General features: G+C 41.3%; 1 protein-coding gene across 2 annotated transcripts in view; it reads right to left on the reverse strand.

Moving 5' to 3' along the window:
• ccnd2a (cyclin D2, a) overlaps positions 1-20,374 on the reverse strand; it is a 176,502-nt gene extending 156,128 nt beyond the window's left edge. Inside the window, exon 1 of one of the 2 annotated variants that reach the window (XM_049573106.1) lies at positions 20,235-20,374. The gene's annotated coding sequence lies outside the window, so the exon portion shown is untranslated. The remainder of the gene's footprint in view (positions 1-20,234) is intronic. The other variant, XM_049573107.1, reaches the window with a different exon arrangement.
• Positions 20,375-22,315: the final 1,941 nt, after the last annotated feature.

Consider the following 22,315-nt stretch of genomic DNA (forward strand, 5'->3'; position numbering starts at 1 on the left):
CTGCTCAAAGGTATTCCCCTTGTTAAAATGCAGAGTTCACATCAAATCAGTAACTCCCCTTTTCTAAGTCTAAACACTGCAATTTCTCACTGCATCTACTTCTGTTGTCTACAGTTGCTGTTTGACTCTGCAGCTAAGGGCCCCACAGCAAACACATGGGTCAGGAGGCAGGAACTTAGGGAGTCTCCATGCTTTGCTCCAGCATTTGGAACCACTCTCAACCTATCACAAATTCCTCTTTCTTGGCAGCTACACAGTTTTCCCTCTCTCTCCCTTTCCTCTTTTCATCAGCGCTGGCAGTAGAACTGTAGTCCACATTCTGCACTAATTAACAACCTTCGGTAGAAGACCACCAAACTGGTGAACTGGCACACTCGAAGCACGCTTACAGTAAGACTCTCTTTCACTCGCTTTTTATCTTTCTTCATTATCTGTCCATCCCTAAAGATTCTGTTGTGTTGAAGGTTGTGATGCATTAGTCAATCCAACTTTCAAGCTAAGACAGAGCTCCATGTAAAGTTGAGACCACACACACGTGCACTCTCTCAGACACACATAGTGAAAATGATCTATGCCCTTGCCATTGACCCTGCTACTAACTCTTGCATGGCAGCTAGCCTTGCAGTGAAAACTTGCTGTATGTTATCAGAGTATCTGAATAAACAACTGCAACATCAACATGGGCCAAGTTGGCAGCTCTCTTTCTGTGACTTACAGAAAACAGTAAACAATACTTGTTCTCATGTGTTTGTAAAAGACTCTTTCATTTTTACACATGGACTGTGTTAGTACTTCCACCTTAAAGGGATAGTGCGCCCAAAAATGAAAATTCAGCCATTATCTACTCACCCATATGTGAGTTTACCAGTGCATTCAGAAATAGAACTTTTAGTATCATCAAAAATACAGACACTCTTCTTTCTATTAAACTGATAAAGATATTCTGTATTGAGGATGTATTATGTGTAGTGCACATCACATGTTACCAGGGGTCAATTTCTGCTGGTGGAACAGGCAGCTTAGCTGAGAAAGACACTGACTGCAAGTGGTAGGGATAATGTTACAGGACTAGTTAACGGCCGCCATGGCAAAGAGAGACTGCAGAAAAAAACAGCATATTTTCACACATCTATAGTTAAAGTTGGTGATTGTTGGAACAATGGAAAGACTAACTAAGACGTTCTTTGGCAAGTTTTGTTTTGTTTCTGCTGATTTTGTATGTCTGAGGATGAGTTAACAAGGCAACTAAGCTAATCTTAGTTTGTTGTAGGAGAGAAAATTTAATTCAGATGGTGTATGGTTGCCACTCAGGGGTTGGGTTGTGAGGTTTGTGGTGGGGGGCGCCACACACAAATATTGTCATATACCGTATACCTCAATGAACTGCCAGGATGGAATGAAAGTAGGAAAAGATAGATACTGCCTAAGCCTGTTAACAACACATCTGACTTCCAGGTGTCATTAAGCGTCCAAAATCATCACATAGACATGAACATGGTGTTGTCCCTGTATGTGATGCACATGGGTGTTACCATGGCAATATGTTTCAGGACATGGTGAGAATAATTAGGATAGTTGTTTTGACTTTGCAATGGGCACCATGCTTGGTACAAATGACAGAAGAACTGGAGTGAGTGTGTTGTCTTTGCTGTTTTGCTGATTGAGGATTAACAAATAGGAAAGATGTGTTTTCCATCACACACCATTGTCTTTTGCTCCATGAAAACTAGCAAAGGAATGTTCAAAAAAGCCAACACACACACACACACACACACACACACACACACACACACACGGGAGCTTATACACTGGAATGCACACAAACACACACACACACAAATAATCTGTGTCAAAAACCTCAAGTTGCCGGTCTAGAGCATCAATTGAGTCTCTGTTCGTTCTCCTCACCCTCCTAGTCTCCACTGCCATCTTCAACCACCAACATCCTCGCCACATAATTTGTCATAGAGCGGCACAACCTAAAACCAGACAAGCAGCCTTCAAAGCGCACTTAAATTAAAATCAGGTACACGTTCTCCTTCGATAATACAGTACACTGAACAGTCTGGGTCGAGCTGGTTTCCATTCTTAGTCTTCCCTTGGGAAAGTTACTGAATAAGGGGGCAGAGTGGGAAGGTCACAGGCTGTCTCAGACTCATGAAGTAAATTCTTAACATTTCTGAAATGCCTTGATTGCCAATGTTGCAAGCAAACAGTAGCTCACAAATACACAAAGTGCGTTAATCAGGGCCATAGTGTCATGAAACTGGGACAGAAGTTAGAGAAGTGGTCTTGTGACCAAAGGGGCAATGTAAGTTCAAATCCCCGGAGCAGCTGGAGAAATGTGTTTGGGGAAAGTGAATGACAAAACCTCCGGACAACTTCTGTCAATGCGCCCTTGAGCAAGACACTCAATTCCCAAATATACTGGTTAAGAAGCTGAGAGCTCAAAAGTAGGAGGCTGCTCAGCTTCAAGGTGTGTGGTGTTGCCTGCATATGAAACAGGGCATTGCCGGTAAAGACTTGAGTGTGTTATTTCAACTTTCCCTAGGTAAATAAGGCGTATAAAACATCCCTGCGCTTTTGGAACCATCATGAAAAGTTCCAGACAAGGAAAGACAATTAGGACAATTGACAAAAGAGGAGAAACATTATGCAGTGACAAAAGAGGTTTTTATTGTCCACCTTCATCTGACAAACTCAACTATGGGTCAGAGCTTGACAAGATAGCCCAAACATATAAAACAAGAGGCGAGGGGTAAAGAATGAAGGAATGCTAAGTAGACAGTGAGTCCAAAGGGACAGTTTGCCTTGTTTCCCAAAGAGATGCTCTGGCATGCCACTGATCACAGAAAGCCTTCCAGCGTTAAGTGATTCTGAATAGCAGCAAGGGGACAGTGAGAGGACAGAGCAACAAGATTGCTGGACCAGAGCGGGTGAACAGTGCTGGCAGGGCCAACACATTGTTCTGGGAGCCGAGCAGGAGGCTATCACGGCCCCGGCCAACCGCTAGCCACGTGCTCCTCACCGCGGCCCGCATGAATTATTACATTTCATTCTGTTATCTTTCATCATGGTTCATTACGGACAGACAATTGAGCTTGAAGAGAAGCACCACGCTCAGGGGTCCCCCCAGATGCCCTCAGAAAAAGAGAGAGTGAGGGAGAGAGAGAGAGAGAGAGAGAATCCCTGCACTCTCCACTGAAAAGGACGGAGGAGGATGGACAAAAACACATTGTCCGTGGGTTTAAAAAGGAGGCTTATGGCTGCTATGAAAAAAGAAATGTGCTTTTAGAAGGAGAGAAGAATGAATCTGCCTGCTGATGCACGCTCAATGAGATGTACGCTAGCGGAGCCATAGAAAAGAAGCGAGAATTGAAAGGGATGGAATCTGAGGCAAATGACACTCGAGTGTTTTGAAAATAACTGACAGCTGCACAATAGGACACCAAAACAGACTGCAATCTGCCCATAGATAGATGAAAAGACAGGGGCTTGAATAGAAGTGCGACCAAATACATACAGAGATACTGTCCATTCATAGCAAAAGTGGCTAAATAGACAGCCGTGAAAATGGACATGAAAGGTGAGGTTTTGCTCTGATAAATGAACCAAACAAAGAGATAACTAGAAAGAATTCCTGAAACAATTAGGCTTTCTCATTTTAAGTACGAGTGCCACAAGTTTAGGCCATGAGAAATATTACTTGCCACAGAATCACACTTATTATGCATACAAAAACATCCAGATTCACACAGACACAACAGCACAAATGCCACTAAATCATTTGTGTTCAGTAGGGGACATTAGTGGTGTTAGACCCAATCACAGCTAATTACAAACCTGTCTGAATCAGTGATGTATCCCGCAATGAATGAGCCATAACCATCCAGAAGAAATGCATGTGTAGTGGTATAATCACAGTGTCTCTTCTCATGAAGCGTTGTCATTAGTGTCTGTATGCATGTGTGTGCGGGTTCCTAATTCATTTGTGTGTGTGTCCAGAGAGGTGAGTATCAGAACACACTCCTCTTGTCACTCGCTGTTCGCTGCATAACACAGACATTTTCCATTCTGTCAGCGCAAGCAGCGAGCACACTGGCTCCTTCTAAACTCAGCCGCCACTTCATTAAATGACTTCAGACTCTTGGCAGAGTCAGTGGGAAAAGTCTATATTAACTGTGTGTGAGATCCACGGGGTGACCAACAAAGGCCATAGTTGTTCCTCTATGCTGGGTGCTGCTCGGGGGAATTCTGGGGCCTATCGGGGTACCCCTCCACTAGGCCCTCTGCCCCACTTGTGTCTCACACATGCTCTTGCGTCTTCTCTCTCTCAGACCTCACATACATACATACAGACACAAATAAACACACAAGGACGCACACTAGAGTCACATAAAGCTTTGCTGACTTTTGCCCTACTTTCCAGGAAATGGTGTTGCGACTATGAGTTACTGTAATTCAGCAAATATAAGGCCAGAGCCAGCCACAGTGGAGAATAAGGTGCATGTGTGTGTGTTGGTGGGGCACAGTTTTGACATCATTATGCAGGATTGATCGCATTACACAGGATAAGGACAAGTTATAGGTTGCATGGGGGAGTGAGCTGAGGGGGACTGTATGTGTTTAGACTGGAGAATGGAGGGAAGGGTAAGGGTTGATGTCTCTTCTCACAGTCCAATGCGATGGCTGGCTCGTTTGTTTACAGGAGGTTCAGATGGAGAGAGGCAGCTTGATGGTACCTAATGGCCAGGAGGAGAAGCTGGCGGCTGAATCAAAGCATTTACTGTTGCTCAGCCAGGTCAAAGTGCTGGGTCATTTGGGAGCGGATGGGCAGAACAGCCAGTGGTTCAGCCACCATAGTATTCAGGACTTGTGTATTTTGTAATGTAAAGTGAGGAGAAAAGATTTCTAAGTAAAAAAATTCCACCAGTATTCACGTAGCAGTTTGTTCCAAAGCAGAAAGCCGGAGCACAGGGGCTCTAGTGCGGCAAAAACTGGGACTGTCTGTTGACACAAAGCAACAATAACTGTATAAAGGGGATCCCAATCCCAAGCATTGATCGCCAGCACACCGATTGGCACACACAGTTGTCTATCATGACATCAATCCCCCTATTTAACTAATTATTACCAAACTTATCAGAGAAATGAACACTTGAACAAACATCAGCGTGATAAGAACTACCTTAAGTGACAGAAACCATCTTTGGGAAAATTGATTTGATGTATAGATCTTGTAGTTTGGCCGATGGCCCATTCACTGACATGGAGTTGGCAGGGTTTATGACTTATACTAGTGCCAGCCACCAGGGGGCGATCCAGATGTTTTGGCTTCACTTTTGCTTTTGCTTTTGGCTTCTTTTTACATAGTCTATGACACAAAGTAGGAAGTTGACTGTGGTATCATTGGACTTTTTTTTTAAAGGAGAACTATGGTTTATAACAACTTTTGTAGCTTTGGTCATTGTTTCTATCAGCTATGATAACACTGTACTCAATTCCTGGGATCATGGAAAGAGGCAACATCACTAAAACTAGGTCAAACAAGGCAAGAAACATAATTATTAGGTTTTTATACAAGCAGTTAACAATCATAGAAGAAGTAAACAAGCCAAAGCAAAAATAAATTGTGTGCATATTATGTAGGAATGACCAGTTACATGGAATGTTACCAAAGTCAATAAATAAAACACACAATGCAATGAGTAGTATAGCAAACAAGAGCTCATGCAATCCTAAACTATATTAATATATTAATATAAATAACTCTTCAGTATCGGATAAGGTCACTCTTTAATATACATATTGCTGTTTGCCTACAAAAGCCAGTATTTGCCATGCTTTGAATCTAGATCAGACCTATATCAGTTTGAACCACACCAGAACCACATCATATCACTCAGATTTAATTGCAATCTTTACATCAAGTCACTTTAATTTCAATGGCAGCTCACTGGAGGAAAGATGCAGTGATGACAGAAATTCCAGCTGTTCTGGAGAGACACAGTAGAGCAGAAGTCAAATAGGGATTGTCCAGAGAGACACAGACGAACACTGAAGTATTTAGGTGAAGAATCCTTGTTTAACCACAAAACATTATTACAGCCTCATCCACGGTTTCACACCCGATGACAAACAGGAAGACAGATGCCAATAAAGATCCAGACTATTACCAGTATTACAATATTTCTTTTTCTGATGCTAATAAAACAAACACATACATACACTCATGGGCTCATGCACACAGAAAAGCTCAAGCTTCTAATGACCCACCAGATGTATTGAGATAGGTACAAGGCACAGCAGGCTAAAGGACACCACAGCTGTACAGTCAATCAGTCAGATTGACTTGATATGCCAGTTCTAGTACTGGCTAACTTCTGTGGTGACCTTTACCCAATCTGGTGGATTTATTTGTTCTAATTAAGCAGGTTAGGACCACATGCCTTCACAAATTAAGTCATTCATCTTGATGTGACAAGTTGGAGGAGTAGAGGCCAATTACTCCCAGGAAAAAGAGTAATTTCTTCAATACCAGGAGGTGAAGAGTCTATCAGAGAGGGTTAATGTTTCAGGGCTTGTGCATATGCATAGTAATGCACGTAAAATTTAAGCAGTGCATGTAATTCTCAGCTCTATATGCACCAGTGCATGTAAATTAGTACGGGAAATACGTTGTGCACGACTGCCAGATCTCACATATTAATCATGACACTCATGCAATTTATACCTGCTCATATGCTCTTATGCCACAGGCAATGAAAAACAAAGTTATAATGTTGCAGCACGTTGCAGTGTACTTGGAGTGGCCAAAAAGGACAAAGAAAGACTCCCTTGACAGCAAAAATGTATTACACATCATATTTTAATTAGATAAAACCGTGTCCATATTAGGTTTACTGAGAAGCACAATGGATTTCTGCTTAAAATGTTCCTATGAAAAGTAAAATTTGGAGGGGTTTCACTGCATATTACTGTACAGGGAAAACTAAGCTCAAATAATAACATAACACATTGAAAATGTCATCGTTTTTAAACTTTTATAAATTAAATGAATAAATGTTTTCCTTCAGAGATTTGCATTTTTTTAATAAAAGCCTGTTCAAGGTAACACTGACCAAGACCTTGTAATGTCTGAAGTTATTTAACGGTACAGTTTTTGAGGAAAATGAAAGGGGAAGTCAGCTCATTAGCTCATATTTGTTGGATTTCTTTTGAGAAGGACAAATACACCACATGGTGCAGAAAAAAACATTGCTGCATGCATTTTTTTTAAAAGCTACATGTACAAAGAAAAAGGTACCTCAAGCCCTGCATGTGCATACAGTATATGTCTCATCTTCCAGTGTTGCCAGTTGCCACCATCCATGCCAATGCACAGTAGTGGTGCTATGCAGTAGTGTTAACACCAGTTAACCAGGACACATTTGTGCATATGGTGCTAGACACATGTGCCCACCTACACATACAAAACACACAGCTTTAAGGAAAAGTTACATGTCTGTCCAACTAAACACAGCTTACAGCATGGCCCCTAGGTTGAAAATAGTCCACAGTGTCTAGATCAACAGAGGCTGGAGTCAGCAGGGGCTCAGAGGTGGACTGATGCAGCCCAGCGAGCGGTCTCCTCCACCAGCCCTGATAAACACAGTTAGCTGGGGAACTGGGATTGTTTCTCCTCCTGTAATCTCACTCACTGGAACCTCTGTGCATATACAGTGTCGTGATGAAAGTGTGTATGTGTATTTATGTGAGCACTTCAGAGGGAGTGTGGGTGTGTACTGTACAGTTTGTAAGTTTATGTGTGAGTGTGTGTGCACTGCAGATCTGAAGCTGGAGCACGACTGAGGATACAAGGATGCGTACAAGCACAACAGCAACACTCCCCCACACAGTCGTATTCATTCATAACTTTTCATCTTCCTCAAACCAAAGCCCTGAGGTTCCTTCACGTGTTCATTTTCTGCCACACGCCAGCACAACATGTGACAACACAATTCGGTCTAGAGTTCATCCTCCATGTTGCCAACACCACACAAAGCTCACCTTTCACTGGAAACTCTTCATTAAGGGAAGTTTACTTTCAATTAAAATACACCACAAAAACGTGCGCGCACACAGCCACTAACCCTTAAGTGACTCCCAAGCATCCTGAGCCATCCACCACATTACACAGGGAGATTCAGAGCACAAAATGAAGGAATAACATCAGGCAACAATATGGCTCAGTTCTTATCACCATGGGGTTTCGCTTGGAGAAATGTTTGGAGTTTCAAAATACTCCATTGGTCCTATAGTATAAGAGCGTTCTGAATAGGGCTCTCTGTCTCTAATTGGCCTCTTTTACCTTTTTATCAGAGTCGGTTTCTGTCTCTCTCTCTCTGTCGAGCTCTGTGTGTCTCTTGCAACACACACACAAGGCACGCACATACAAAAACACATACCCATGCACACTACATTCTCGTGTAATCCACATCCATCCTCTCTGCCGAACGCACTCCAGATTGGTTTTGCTTCTAGTATAAACTTCCAAGTTGAGGTCAGACGTTGGGGTCACAGAGGCCTACAGAGGGCCATGAAGCTTGACTTCAAAGAGAAACAGACATGAGCAGGGAAGCCAGCTTGTTAGTGCTTTCTCTGCCCTTGTTACACCTCTCCCATCCCCGACATGTCTGTGTCCTATTGTTAGTGCTAGACAGTCAAGGCTGTGTTGGCTGGCTGTGGCATTCAAAATGTCTGACTTTCCTTGGATCCTGCACAAACGAGTGTTTTGAATCATGCAATGACATAAAATAAAAAAGCATATTTACCTTCTCTGATTGGTTGTCAGTATTCATTTGACTCTAAACATCACTTGGTAACTCAGGAATCAAATCTATGCTGTGACAGTGTGAGGCTTTTTCTGGACTGTCAGGGACCTCTATGACTTTATTGATTTTGTGTAGAGAGGTGTGGTTTGAAATCCACTGACAGGCACAGTAAGGACTAGTTTAACTGCCTCAATTATTGATTCGGGCTGGGTATATGGTTCAATACACAATACTGTTATAGACCAAATGTGGTTGTAGCACTGAGCATCAAAAACTCCCAAGCACTGACATCTAGCATCAGATTCATAATCTTGTTTATCAATCAATCACTTACAACTCCAGTGAAATGTGATTGCATCAGGTCCTTTAGCTTGTGCACTGTTTTTAGCACTTTTTTTTGCTTCTTCTTACATTGTTGGCTGCTGCTTTATAACTCTCCATGTTTCCGGATGGTTCTGCTAATCCATGGTTTTTGGGTGCGGAATGATTTAACCGTCCACCTAATGGATGCAGTGATCCACAGCAGGGACAGGACAACAACTCTTATTTCCACTGTCACACCAGTCCTTATTCACTGCAAAGCACACACGCCTCCTCCCCTTTTCTCACCACAGCCCTCTACTCTATCGCATCAGCATATAAAAAAAGAGTTACCTAGGTGAATGGCGCTGTGGGATTTTAGTAATCAAAGGATGTTCCAGTTCCTGATATCCTGCTGGGAACTGATGTGACACAGAGGTCGTCCAGTTTATTTCCAACGTCTGTACAATGACTAGCAGGACACTACTTCAGTTGCATTCTTCACTTTTTTCTCCATGTTTACTGATGTTTACATTTGTGAACCTTGACCTGGCTAGCTCGCAGCTTTTTTGCAGCAGTCGTCAGGAGGTCATTTCCTCATACAGATGAGTGATACGCAGCCACATGCGACCACCGTCCAAAGCCAACCACAAAAAGCACCACCAAGACTTCCAAAATAAACATAAGAGCCTAAATTTGGCACAAATTTCACGGAGCTGCCAAAGGCAACTGAAATCGTCTGCACAACAGTCACACTCTTGCCCATATCCTTCAAACATGGTTAAGAATTATTTTTTATTAATACTATATATCTTATTAGTTTAAGTATTAATGCTTTGATTAGACTGATAAGGAATGAAATCACATTTTACAAATTTTAGACTGTACTTTTCAGCAAACGTCTTCAATGGCTACTTGTTAGAGTAGAGTACTTGTCCTAAAACTGATCTTTTGTTGCAGTGTATATTGCCTTTTGAACAAAAAAACAAACTCTCTTTTGTTAAGTCATCTAACTGAAGCTGACTGAAGCTCTCATCACATATAGCCATGCCACACTGAGGTAATGTCCCTTACAGAGTACCTCAAACCCTCAGTTTCTGATTTCATCAACATGACTTTTCTGCCCTCTAGTGGTTATATTTGAGAATGACACCTGTGTGTATAATCGACATTAAAGGGCAACACCACCCTTTTCTAGCAGTGATACATTTACATTTAAGAGCCTATGATAATTCCTCGTGTGATTCTCAATTATACCTTTATGAAAATACTGTTCAGTGATGTCTTTTTTCTTCATCACTGCCACAGCATTCTACTGTATCAGGGGAAAATGTCATGTCAATATTTATTTAGTGCTACTTTCCATCAAGGTATGAAATAAATGGGTTTCCCCTTGTCATACAATTTAACATTTTAAAATCTTTATATACTATTAGAACAGTAGACGTGTTTTTGCAGTCACATTTAGAAAGTCATATCTAAATCACTCATTCTATTATTAACTTACACTAAAGCTGATTTAACCAAAAACACAAACCATATTACTTCCCCTTTGTAAAATAATAATAATAATAATAATAATAATAATAATAGTACAATCTAATTTCTGATAAATGGTAATGATCAGTGTTTTTGATAACATGATAACTTTCTCAGCTAATTTGCACAAAATGATAGCGCCACTTTAGAATTAGGTAACTAGAATGATGTTCAAGCTCTTAAAACCAACCATTACAAGTGGAATCACAAATCACACTACTTTTGGAAATCAGTGCTTATGCATTAGGTTGATACAACATTGTTGTGTTGATAGCCAGACAGATGTGTGTCTACTATAAGTTCTTAAATATGCATCGCTGATTCACCAAGAGGGAGCACTTCTTGGCAAATGAAGTTATATTCACATAATGATACCATAGATAGTCAATCATACTAGATGTTGATGGGATGGCTCATCTTGCACAACTTTTCCCTGACCACTAGAGGTCAGAGTTTTACCATCTATGAACTACACCCTGCATAGACACCATGACCACATTCATTACACTGTCTCAAACTGAGTCAACAAACATCTGAAAACAGCAGTCGAAACCCAAAGAGCTCAAAGGGAAGCTTAATCAAAACAAATTAAAGATTTACCAAAGAAATTCTTCCATCATAACACCAACAATACTTGTTTATAGAAAGAGCCTGAAACAAAAAACACTTCGGGAAACGTGTAATTTCCTCCCACATTGAATCTATCTCTCTTTATCCATCTTCATGTACCTGTGTGTATCATTTGCAAGTAAGATAAGTTTACACAACCCTCGAAATCAGTTTCAGAGAAGTGGTACTGCCTACCAGTAAAAATAAAAAAAAAAGACTTCATGACATAACAAATGTACATTTGGGAAATGCACTAACACCCTTTGATGTATGCACTCAGGGGAATTTTCAGTGCCACAACATTGTGGTATCAGCAGCTGACATACCTACCAGACAACAAGACACATCTTAAAACAGCTGTAATGTGTGACATACTGTACTGGCTACCAAAAGCTACCAGCTTGTCAGTAACATCAGCCGCAAAAAAAAAAAAAAAAAAAAAAGTTTCTACTTCACTGATTACTTCATAAACACAACACGACAAGCCTCAGCGAGCAGGCAAAAGCACACACTGTACCACTTTTAATACTGCAAAGCTGTGAATTTCAGTAAACAAATACAATATGTAAAAATATAAAGCAAAAAAAAAAAGCTGTATTACAGTCGATGCATCAATGCGTCCGTTCTTTCGGTTGGCATTCGCCCAGTGAAAGCGGCACATATTCTAGCAAGTGAAGTTAGATATAAATTTAGGCACACTTAATGGATGTAAAATTGTTTGAAATTGCCTTTTTTTTTTGCTTTAATGTATCAAATGTAAAAACAACTTCTGAATTGCATTATTAAAGCTTAGCATGCACACAAACTGTAGAATATGAATACACAAAAGGCTGGAATATAACATGCTGACAGTTCATTTGACACAGATGTTTTAATGTGAAACCCATGTAACCGCATTCCAGCAGTACTTAAGCTGGCATAATCAGCATTGCAAAGCCAGGATGTTCTTCCTGCAGAGCAGCTGCAAAATCTCAGAGTTGATCCTGGTCCAATTCTATAGTAGACACATCCGTACATACAATCTGACACTGCTCTGCCTCTTCCTCCTCTTCCTCCTCCTGCTGCTTCTGCTGCACTGAAAACATGCCAGCAGTCACCCACAGTGGCGATCCTTGACTCTTGGTGGCCCAGACAAAGAAGCCCATCAACCCTGAGGGTTGCACTAATGGTTACACCTAACATATGTATGGCAGTCACAGGTGGCTAGTTGTATGTCCTTACTAAGGGGATTTATAGATGTTATTTGATTCTTTGCCAATATTACCACCAAAATTAGCTAAAATTATTTTTTTTAAAACATGGAAAAACCCATTAGGAATGGGTGATAAACTGCTTTAACACTGCCAGTCGACTAGAGCCTTGTACACCGCTCTGCAGCAGATGAGTTGCCTCTTCTTTTTTTTTTTTTTTAAATACTGAGTCACGTTCAACACCATAAACAGGCCAGAAAACAGGTTAGTAAACAGTAGATGGCAGCCTGATGGCCAATGAAAATATCAGGGTTGCTACTTCTTTTTTGATATCTTTCTTATTCAGTCTCTCTCTCAAACTAACTTCTCGGCCAACTAATATTGAACTATGTTCGAGCACTGCTTGGAAGGAGATGGATGGTATTTTGTGGCGACCTGTCATTGGATCGCGCCAGCAGAGGGGTTAACATTAGGCCTGTTTCCACTGAAGAAGTTCCTGGTACTGTTTGGGGGGCAGGAACTATTACAGGAACATCCTCTCGCTCGGCCCTCTCAACCAACGTGTCTCCACTGAGAGAGCGGAGTAGGAGGGAGGTTCCTGTAAAGTTACCGGGCTCTGGATGTGACGTAATCGTTGCGTGACCATTTTGACTGGGGTGACGTAGTGGCGTAGGGACGCTGTTAGCTGTTAGCTGATAGCGGTGTCTGTAATAACTCACTAAACTCACAAAGTGGCCCGTGAAAAAAATATTTTTTCCAACGGATGTCTTAGTTACAACATGATTGAGCTAATAGGAGTAGTGTCGTTTCCGACAACGGGAGGCTTTTAACAGATGACATTCTGATGTTAGCTTTGCTGCTGCTGTCAGCTGTCCCTGTCAGCTGATGCTTCCTAGACATCGTGATTTCCCAAAACTGAATAAATACCACACATAGCAACACAACACTGCTTTGCTAGCTCAACCATGTTGTAACTAAGACATCTGTCGGAAAAAATATGTTTTCCATGGACCGGTTATTGAGTTTGTTTACATGGCGGTGGAAGCTATGAACAAGCTAACCCTCGTCTGCTGAGTTTTAAAAATGCCGGCTATTTTGTTGCTTTCTGTTGACGTCACATTCAGCCTTGAGTATATCCAATCAGCACCAAGTAACCCCCAAGCCCCAGCCAGGAGTCTTTCGGGGCCGTTCTGAGTACCTACTCCGAGGCAGGGACTTGTTTAGCCCCTGTAAAAGTTCCGGAGCTCTGTCCTTCGGAGGTGGTTCCTGTGGTGGAGACACGCACCAACGGCCCCGCCCCGTAAATTTACCCCGAAGTTCCTGTGGTGGAAACAGGCCTATTAGCACGTTCACTGGGGTGTCATACTTCCATCAATGCTGATTGAAGCTGATCATAGCTGGAGCTGATAAACACCCGTGACTACTGCAGAGTCATCCAACCCGGGAGTGAATGCTGAAGTAACCTTTCCCAAGAAATACAACAGCCAGATGTTAGCAGGTGTTAGTGTTTTTTTGGGCAATGGGAAAGGAGCTTATGAGTTGCCCCGTGGGACCCCTTTTCCCACATTTTTTTAGGGGGCCCCAGACATTTGCCAGGTTTGTCTCTTCTGACATTGCACCCCTGATCATCCATTAGAGAGCTGTTTTATTTTCAACCTTGTCTCTAAGTTCTTGTCATAGACCAGCGCATGTTTATTCACCATTGTCAGTGTATTTTGTGCCTCATAGGCAGGGTCTGTGCACAACCCAACATCCTACACTAAGCGAGGCTGGGAAGCAAGAAAAAACTACAGCTTTAGTTTGGTTTGGCTGCCAAATTTCAGTTTTTGGAGAGTTATTTTTGTGGAAAAATAAGTCCTTCTTACTTGCCTCACTTGTTACAGGGTCTGAGCAATGAATAGAGCATTTCTACAAGATACTGATGATGAATACTGAAAAGTGTAATGTTAGCTGTGGCAGTATAATGGTATTAAAGTTTAACAGGGTATATAGAAATCCTGACAATATGAATTTCAATACTGTCAAAAATACAGATGCTCATTTTCTATTAACCTTCTGAACTCTGTAATACAAATGGACCACCAGTGCCTACATTGTTATGTTTGCTATTGTCATGTCATTTCCAAAGGTATCCTTAAATGCTTCATATTCCTAAATGCAGTACAACCTAAGCTAAAAGGTTATGTAAGGCAATAAACCATTATAACTGATAAAATATATGAAATTGTGTCCTTAAAAAAAACACAAAACTCTGACAAGTCTTTTCATTAGACTTTCAAAAATGTATCCATTTAGGAAATATTATTATTTTTTTTGAGATATGCTAATCTTTATGAGCAGAGTGGAAAGGCATTTTGATAAATTCACCATTCATTCCTCTAGTGCCACTGTGCAATTTCATAATCATACTGATGTCATCATGAGCGTACAACATGATGACACAAAAGACAGAGACCTTAGCTTTCTGCTGCAAAAAGAATGAATGGTCTACCTATTATGGTTTGTCTGTTAGATTGCTATATATAAAGGATTATGCAAACAACAAACTCCAGCAACCATTATGGGCTAATACTGGGGTAATTATTGTAAAATACCATGTTTGCTCCGCACGTAAGGTAAAGCAAGGTAACATAAGGGCATGATGATGGGGAAGACAGAAGTCTTAGCTTTCTACTGAAAAAAAAAAAGAATGTTCTAACTATTATGGATCTTCTTCTAGATTGATTTAAAAGGGAACATGCAAACAACAATCTCCCACAGCCATCCACCGGCCGCCCATTCCATGGTTAAATTCATACAGAGATGCTGTATTGAGGATGTATTGTATGTTGTGCACATCACGGTCCACCAGGGGTCAGTCTCTCTTGGTGGAGCAGGCAACTGAGCTAAGACAGATGGCGACAGCGAGTGGTGGGGATAATGTTACAGGACTAGTGGACATCCAGCCAGCTACAGCAGAGACACAGACGGCAGGGAAATACTGAATATTTTCACATCTGACTCGGTGAGTTACGGGTTCATTTCAATCAAACCAGAAAGAGATGCACTGATCCAACTTTTTCAGTTTCGATACCGATCCCGATGCTGTGGCTTTCAGTATCAGCTGATACCTGATACCAATCCGATACCATGGTTGACCTAAAAAGCTATATACCTTTACATGTAGAACAGGAAAGACCAGAGTCACCAGGCATTGATGACTACACGGTTCTTTCCTAAGATTAAATGAAACAAGATGAACTATTTGTTTTTAACAAAAATAAACAATTGTGCAACAGCAGTTGAAATAGTGTGAAATACCTCCACACAGCAGATTCTCTCCTTTGCTACATGATGTATGACGTAGCTTGAGTCGCAATAGCTTCAAAGGGAAAGGATCGCCTCAGGTATAGGTTGCATTTTCCGATACCCGATCCATCTATTTTGATGATATCAGGGCCGATATTCGATCCAGATATCGGATCGGTGCATCCCTAAAACCAGAGCTGGTGATGGTTGAAACCGTAGACTAACTAACTAAACAACCAACAAGACTGACTAAGTTTTTGTTTTATTTTGCTTCTGTTGAGCTTGTATGAAGTGTGTTTTATGATGAGTTAACAAGGCAATTGGTCTTACTTCAGTGAAATACAGAATACTATTACCATCATGCAGCGTATACCCCAGTGAAATGTCAGGAAGGTATATGAGAATAAAGATAGCACCCACGCCTACTGCAGCAGCATATAGGCATGTCATACTATAAGAGTTTCTACCACAGTTTATTCTTGTCACCAAATGAGGAACCACAAAAATCATACAAATAACCTAACTGTTAAGCAACAACTGAGGTATGTCACTGATACTGCCGACTGCAGTACTTGTAAATTTAGTTGTCCTTTGCACTTCTGGTGTGGCAACCTGGTCACAAACACAACTGAAACTTTTCTGATAGTAAAAGGATGTTGACCGAATGAACAAACACTGTTCTCCTTTTTCCTCTATACATGAAGTCATGTTGTTCTTATTTCTTAACCACCTTTTCTTCACATGTACTTGGCACTATTCTGTGTTCCTGTTACATGAACAGCACCGAGCCAAAAAAAAAGGTCAATCCTCATTCTCATCAAAACAGCGGCATCATCTCAGCACAACTGCATTGTGCATTTAAAGCAATCAAACCACCAAAACACTGTGGTCTGTCTGTCACTGCCTTGTTTGTGTTTAGGAAGCGTGCCAGGAAATGATGACGTCAGTGTGTTTCATGTGAGACAGTGACTCGATTTGCTCAGAGATAAGCTAAACATGAAAACAAACAATTCCCATCTGCCTCCAAGGTGTCATCACTACTTAAGATAACTGACACGCAGGTTAAAGGTTTTGATTTTTATCTGAACTCCAACAGCAGTTAGAAAAAATCAATGTGCTCAGCATGCATGATGAGATCTATATATTATTTTTTGAAAAACACATGAGTTCAAGCTTCTTGCCAGCTAAGCTGTTGTCACAAGATTCAAAAACCACTATGATTTATTTAAGTAGATGTGTGTTGGACCTATCAGTGACGTACGGGAAGTTTTCAGATGACGACCCGATGACAATGTGACTTGCTGTCACTCAAAACTCCAAAAATCTAAGTGAAACTAAGTACTATATAATGACCACAAAAAGCTAAGTGAGAACTGCAGGCCAGGTTTGTAACAGCAAAAGCACATTGACCATGTGCATTTATTTTATTCTAGTTGCTTATTTCATAATTGTGGACTGACATTTTGCAGTTTACATCAGAGCAACAATAGAGGAATCTATGGGCCCTTAAACACCAAGCTGACGGTCAGCCGGTGGTCAACGTTGCACTGTGTCCCGCACTGTTGGCACTAGTCAGCTTTTCAGTTCAGCTCAGCTCAGTGCATGAGGAGAGAAACGGAAGTAAAGAAAGCAAACAAAGAGAGAGTGAGACTGAATCAAAGTTGTTACACTAGATAAAACTTTTTTTTAGCCACTGAGCTCTTCAGCAGAAACAGATTGTGACTGTTATTATTCACTTGGTAAATATCCTCTTGTGTTGTGTAGCATCTTGAATCCATCCTCTCAGTCTTCTGGTTTCCTTTTTTTGAATGATAAATACAGACTACCGCCACCTGCTGGTATGGAGAGTTATCTTGAGTGTAGTCTCTATATACAGGCTCTACATTCAGTGACTGCAGAGTCTGTAGTCAAACCCCAGAGATCTTGCCTCTGGAGGAAGAGCAGAAGAGCCCTGGTTTCTGGTTGTAGGCTGTTTGCAGTTTGCGTGATATTGACCAATCACGTTTGAGCCAGCTGCAGTTGTTGCCAGGTTAAACGGTCCGTGTGGTGAACTAACGAGGCGGAACATAATTGGTGTCACTGCAAACTCTGAATCCATTGCAATGGTTCAGCGTACTTACTTATAGGCCTATATAAACGGAAGTCGGAAACGGAAATTCGCCTCCTCCTCCCAAATCAAACCGGAATGCCAAAAAATCGGGGGTCTGCCCCCAGAGGCTGTATCACTGTCTGCCAAAAGTCAGACGCCGAATACAGCCGATGGGTTCCGAGAATGTCTTGAGTGCAACTTTTTGGCTGAGACACAGGAAATGCAAGGTGATGCAACAGTCAGCCATTGTTGCAACTATTTTTTTGATGTCTGTTTGGGATGTCTGGGCCTGAAAGAATCTGTGGAAAATGGTCACAGCATTTAACAATTGGAGACTACAGTGTTTCCACACATCGGCCTTAAGTATACAGACAGAAATAGTTAATGTGACATTTATGTTTTCGGTAACTGATAAATCATCAAAATCCCTTATTTAGCTATTTTTGAAAATCCTCTCTGTTTTTCTTTGCTTTCTATTGTATCCATTGATCTTAGAAATGTAACAATAGACGTTTAGAGGAAGCAGCTAAGTGAGAAAAATATCCTAACCACTCATTTTTCTCTTTAGATTTACTCAGTATGGGTATCACTGCAGTAAAAGCTCATAGTTTACATTTTAACCTCTCTGCCACAGTGTCAGTTAACATCCAAAACAATATCAAGAGGCCAAAAGCTGCCAGCAACAGAGCCAAAAATACCACTAAGTGTTTTACGGCCCAAGGACTCTTGGAGATGAGTATATACCACCCGTTAAGCTTTTACTCAAAGCTGTTTGTCTAATAGAGACAGAGTAGCGACTGCTGGAGCAGTGATACATTTCTTCAAAATAGAAACCCACAAACAAACAGTATGGTACAATCAAGATAAAGTAAACTGCGCTAACTGTCCAAACCACAAATGCATTCAAAAGAAATGCGTCACAATTCTAGTGAAGTTACAGTGAAGAAACTCATGATTGCAAGTATAAAGTCACTCCCCCCCCACCAACCGGGCCTGAGGCTCTGCCAAATTCAACGATTCAGTTTCTCAGTCAGTCTGACAGGAAACTTGCCCTCCCCCTTCTTCCTCAGCCCCTCCTTCAGCTGAGGTGGGCGTGCTGAGGAAACACAGAGCATGCAGATGTTGATGTTCCACAACGAAAGTTGTGCCCACATCCGTTCAGAATGGAGACTCTGTAGCCTATAGCAGGCTGCTCAGACGAACAGTAAAACAGCAGGCAGCAAAACAGGCACATCCACAGCGCAGTACACGTTCAGCACTGCTGGAGCTCAGAGACAAGAACTGGGATGGTTTATTTAGACTAGACAGAAACTTAAAATCAGTGAGTGTGTGGGTGAGTGACTCCGTGAGTTTGTGAGTGGGTGAGACACATAGAGAGGAAGAGACAGAGAGAGAGAGAGAGAGAGAGAGATTACAGGGAATGTACTTGTTAATCTGAAATTTAAAACCACAGCTTCCACTGACTGACTGAATGCTTTTGCAATGGTTTTATACATCATGAGGAGCTTTTGAAACATAATTGAACGCTTTAACATGAACTCTTTCTCCTGTCAGTGTCTACCTGCTGAGTCACATTTCCTTGTCTTACACTTAAAGCAATTCTTGATACCTACACTTATCACCACGCTGACACATTTAGAGGCTGCTCGGCTGCTTAATAACAGCTCTGTCGAACTCAGTCAGTGGGCAAATGCTGAGTGATTTTCAATGAACTCTGCTCCATCATTAGCCTGCTCATTGAAATTATTCACAAAATCAGTCAAAGGTGTGTTAAGTTTAAACCACCAAGTCTCTATACACTCTCTCTATACACCTCAATCACACAATCTCCTCCAGGTAAAATAGATAAATAAATAAATAAATAAATAGAGGCACAAGTGAAAGGGAAACTTCACTTCTTTTTGGCACTATCACTCCCACTGAGGTGGGGACATCACAACTCCCTTCAAACGCTATGTAAAGTCTCATCTGCAGATAAACTGTTTTCAACACGCCTGCCAAACAGGCTATTCAATCTTTCAGTGGTGTAACAGCCAAACTTCATGCAAAGCAGACAGTAATAGTGTAACCGAGATTTATGGAGTGTGTCGGTAAACGGGAATTTAACGTTTTACTGTAAAGTGGCGACGTCACTCGGTGCTGAGGCATCCTCTAACCTTATGTTATAAGAAAGCTTTAAATGTAGCGTCACATATTCTTTTTAGTTTTATGAAAATAATAAAAAATAAACTCTCCACATTTTTCCTCTTCACTCGAGAAGGTACGTGACAGATGTTTTGCACGAGAGCCACCACTACTACTACTACGAGTCACGAGAACACACATACAAACCCTCGGCGCGCGCGCGCACAGCGTACAAACACAAGTTTTAATGAAAAACTGCGAACACACACAACTTTGTCTCACCTGTTTTGGCACGTTGGGCTCACCTGGCTGCGGCACCGTCGCGCATTTTCGTAGTAAATACAGCACAAGAGCTTTAAAACAGCGTGAGAGTTGTTTACAAAGTTTCACCGTGAACTCCGATTGGTCTGAGCGAAGTGTAGTCGACGCCCCAAACCTCGGTCACTGGGCGGAGTCTCAAACGGTGTTTCCTGGTCTCGCTGCCTTCCCACAGGCAGTAAACACGGTGAAGGAGGCGAGCTGCTGCACGTCAACGGTAAAATGTAAGATGAGTGACCTTGTGGTTTGTTTTCCTCTGCTTATACAGGATAAACTTACCCGTCCAGCTGCACACAGACACTCACGAGGAAGGCAAAATATGATCTATGATAACTGTCAGCAGGGGCGCGTTCAATGCCTATTGTGACAATTACTAAGACACAATTTGCAAAAGCAAGGCAAAGGCAGGCACCCACGTCTCCATAATAATAATAATAATAATAATAATAATAATAATAATAACACAATTCTCAACACACGCATAGTATACACAAAAAGAAAGAAACTTTAGTGCCTATCTTGCTCAGTTTATAAAATCATGCAGATGTCATCCATAGATCATTTTTTCATGCAGCATTGTAAATGTATGCAAGAACTGTTCAACCAAAGACATTTGTTGTTACATGAGTTGATTGTGGTCTGTCAATAACATATTGTAAAAAGCTAACATGATGCAGCCTTATGCCATAAGATTTTTAGCTATCAGGTGAGCAGCACAATAACACAGTCCTTAGCTGTACCCCAGTACTCACCCCTTTGAAGCTGCTACACATGACACTGAGAAAAACAGTCCACATAAATTAAAAGCTGCTAAAATTCTTATATATTTAATTGGATTTTTACCCAGAGAATAATATATCATATGGCTGTGCTCTATGGGCTCACCACAACTAGACAAAGAGAAGCATGCATTCCCAGGGACAACCTGTATCACTTTCTTTGTTTGTTTTTGGCATCTAATGTGCTTTATTGCCTTTGAGCAAATAACGAAGTGCTGTCTTTACATCTGGCAGCTTACAGCCTGATTTACTGCTCTATTTTAAGGGACTGTTTTCCCCACACTGTTTGCATATGGATCTCCTATACAAACTGCCTTGGTGTTGTTCACATTTCAAAAATCTAATTTTCTCATTTCTCAGAGTTATATTTGCCTATTATCACTTGGCGGGCTGTATACTGAAGTGTCAACACACATAGAAAAATGTAATTATATATGCACCATATCCGAGACACAAGGTAGGGACACAATTCGCAAATGGCAACACACACACACACACATCACTTAATTGGTATTGTGTATTGCAAAAGACTTGTTATGATATGATGAAACTAACAGTTCTACTTGGCGGTACATCAACGCCAAGATGTCACACTGGAGCTGAGGTCTTTACGGTCACATGAAACTTGTAAGAGACCAACTCTGCTTTCCAGGAATCCTATTATGTACCACTAATTTGCAGCTAAAAGACATTTCATAATGCCTGGATTATGGTTTCTGTTAAGAAGAAATGTTACCAATCAACACATCAAGGCATGCCTGAACATATTTGTTAAATGTTCACTGGTAATTAATTTAACTTGTTTTGCTACAATACTGTGTTTATAATACAATATCCACTCACGGTAATTAAAGCATTTTAAATATATGTATTTTTATGGTTCTGTTTCAGCATTCACTTTGAAAGTCACCAACTGGCAATCAATGTTTTTTTCTAACACACCCACTGGCCCAGCCTGGCAGGACAGGGCATCATCTGCCCCCCATTTTTTGGTGTCACCACTTTCCAGATTATTGCACAGCAATTCAAACCTCAACCACTGACCCAGATGAATGTCTAACAGCACATGACAGGCAGCTCTCATCATGTGACATCCCCGTGTGAACAACTTCCCCAGAGGTTTAAATGCCAGCGACCTCTCACCTGATGGTTGAGCTGATGGAGCCTCATGGATGAGCAGAGAGATGTCCTCAACTCTACAGCTGAGTTTCACTTTTACCTGTTGTATGTGGATGAATGACACTAATTCTGACAGACATTCTGCCA

The sequence above is a fragment of the Epinephelus fuscoguttatus genome, linkage group LG4 (assembly GCF_011397635.1).
Source record: "Epinephelus fuscoguttatus linkage group LG4, E.fuscoguttatus.final_Chr_v1".
Lineage (NCBI taxonomy): Eukaryota > Metazoa > Chordata > Actinopteri > Perciformes > Serranidae > Epinephelus > Epinephelus fuscoguttatus.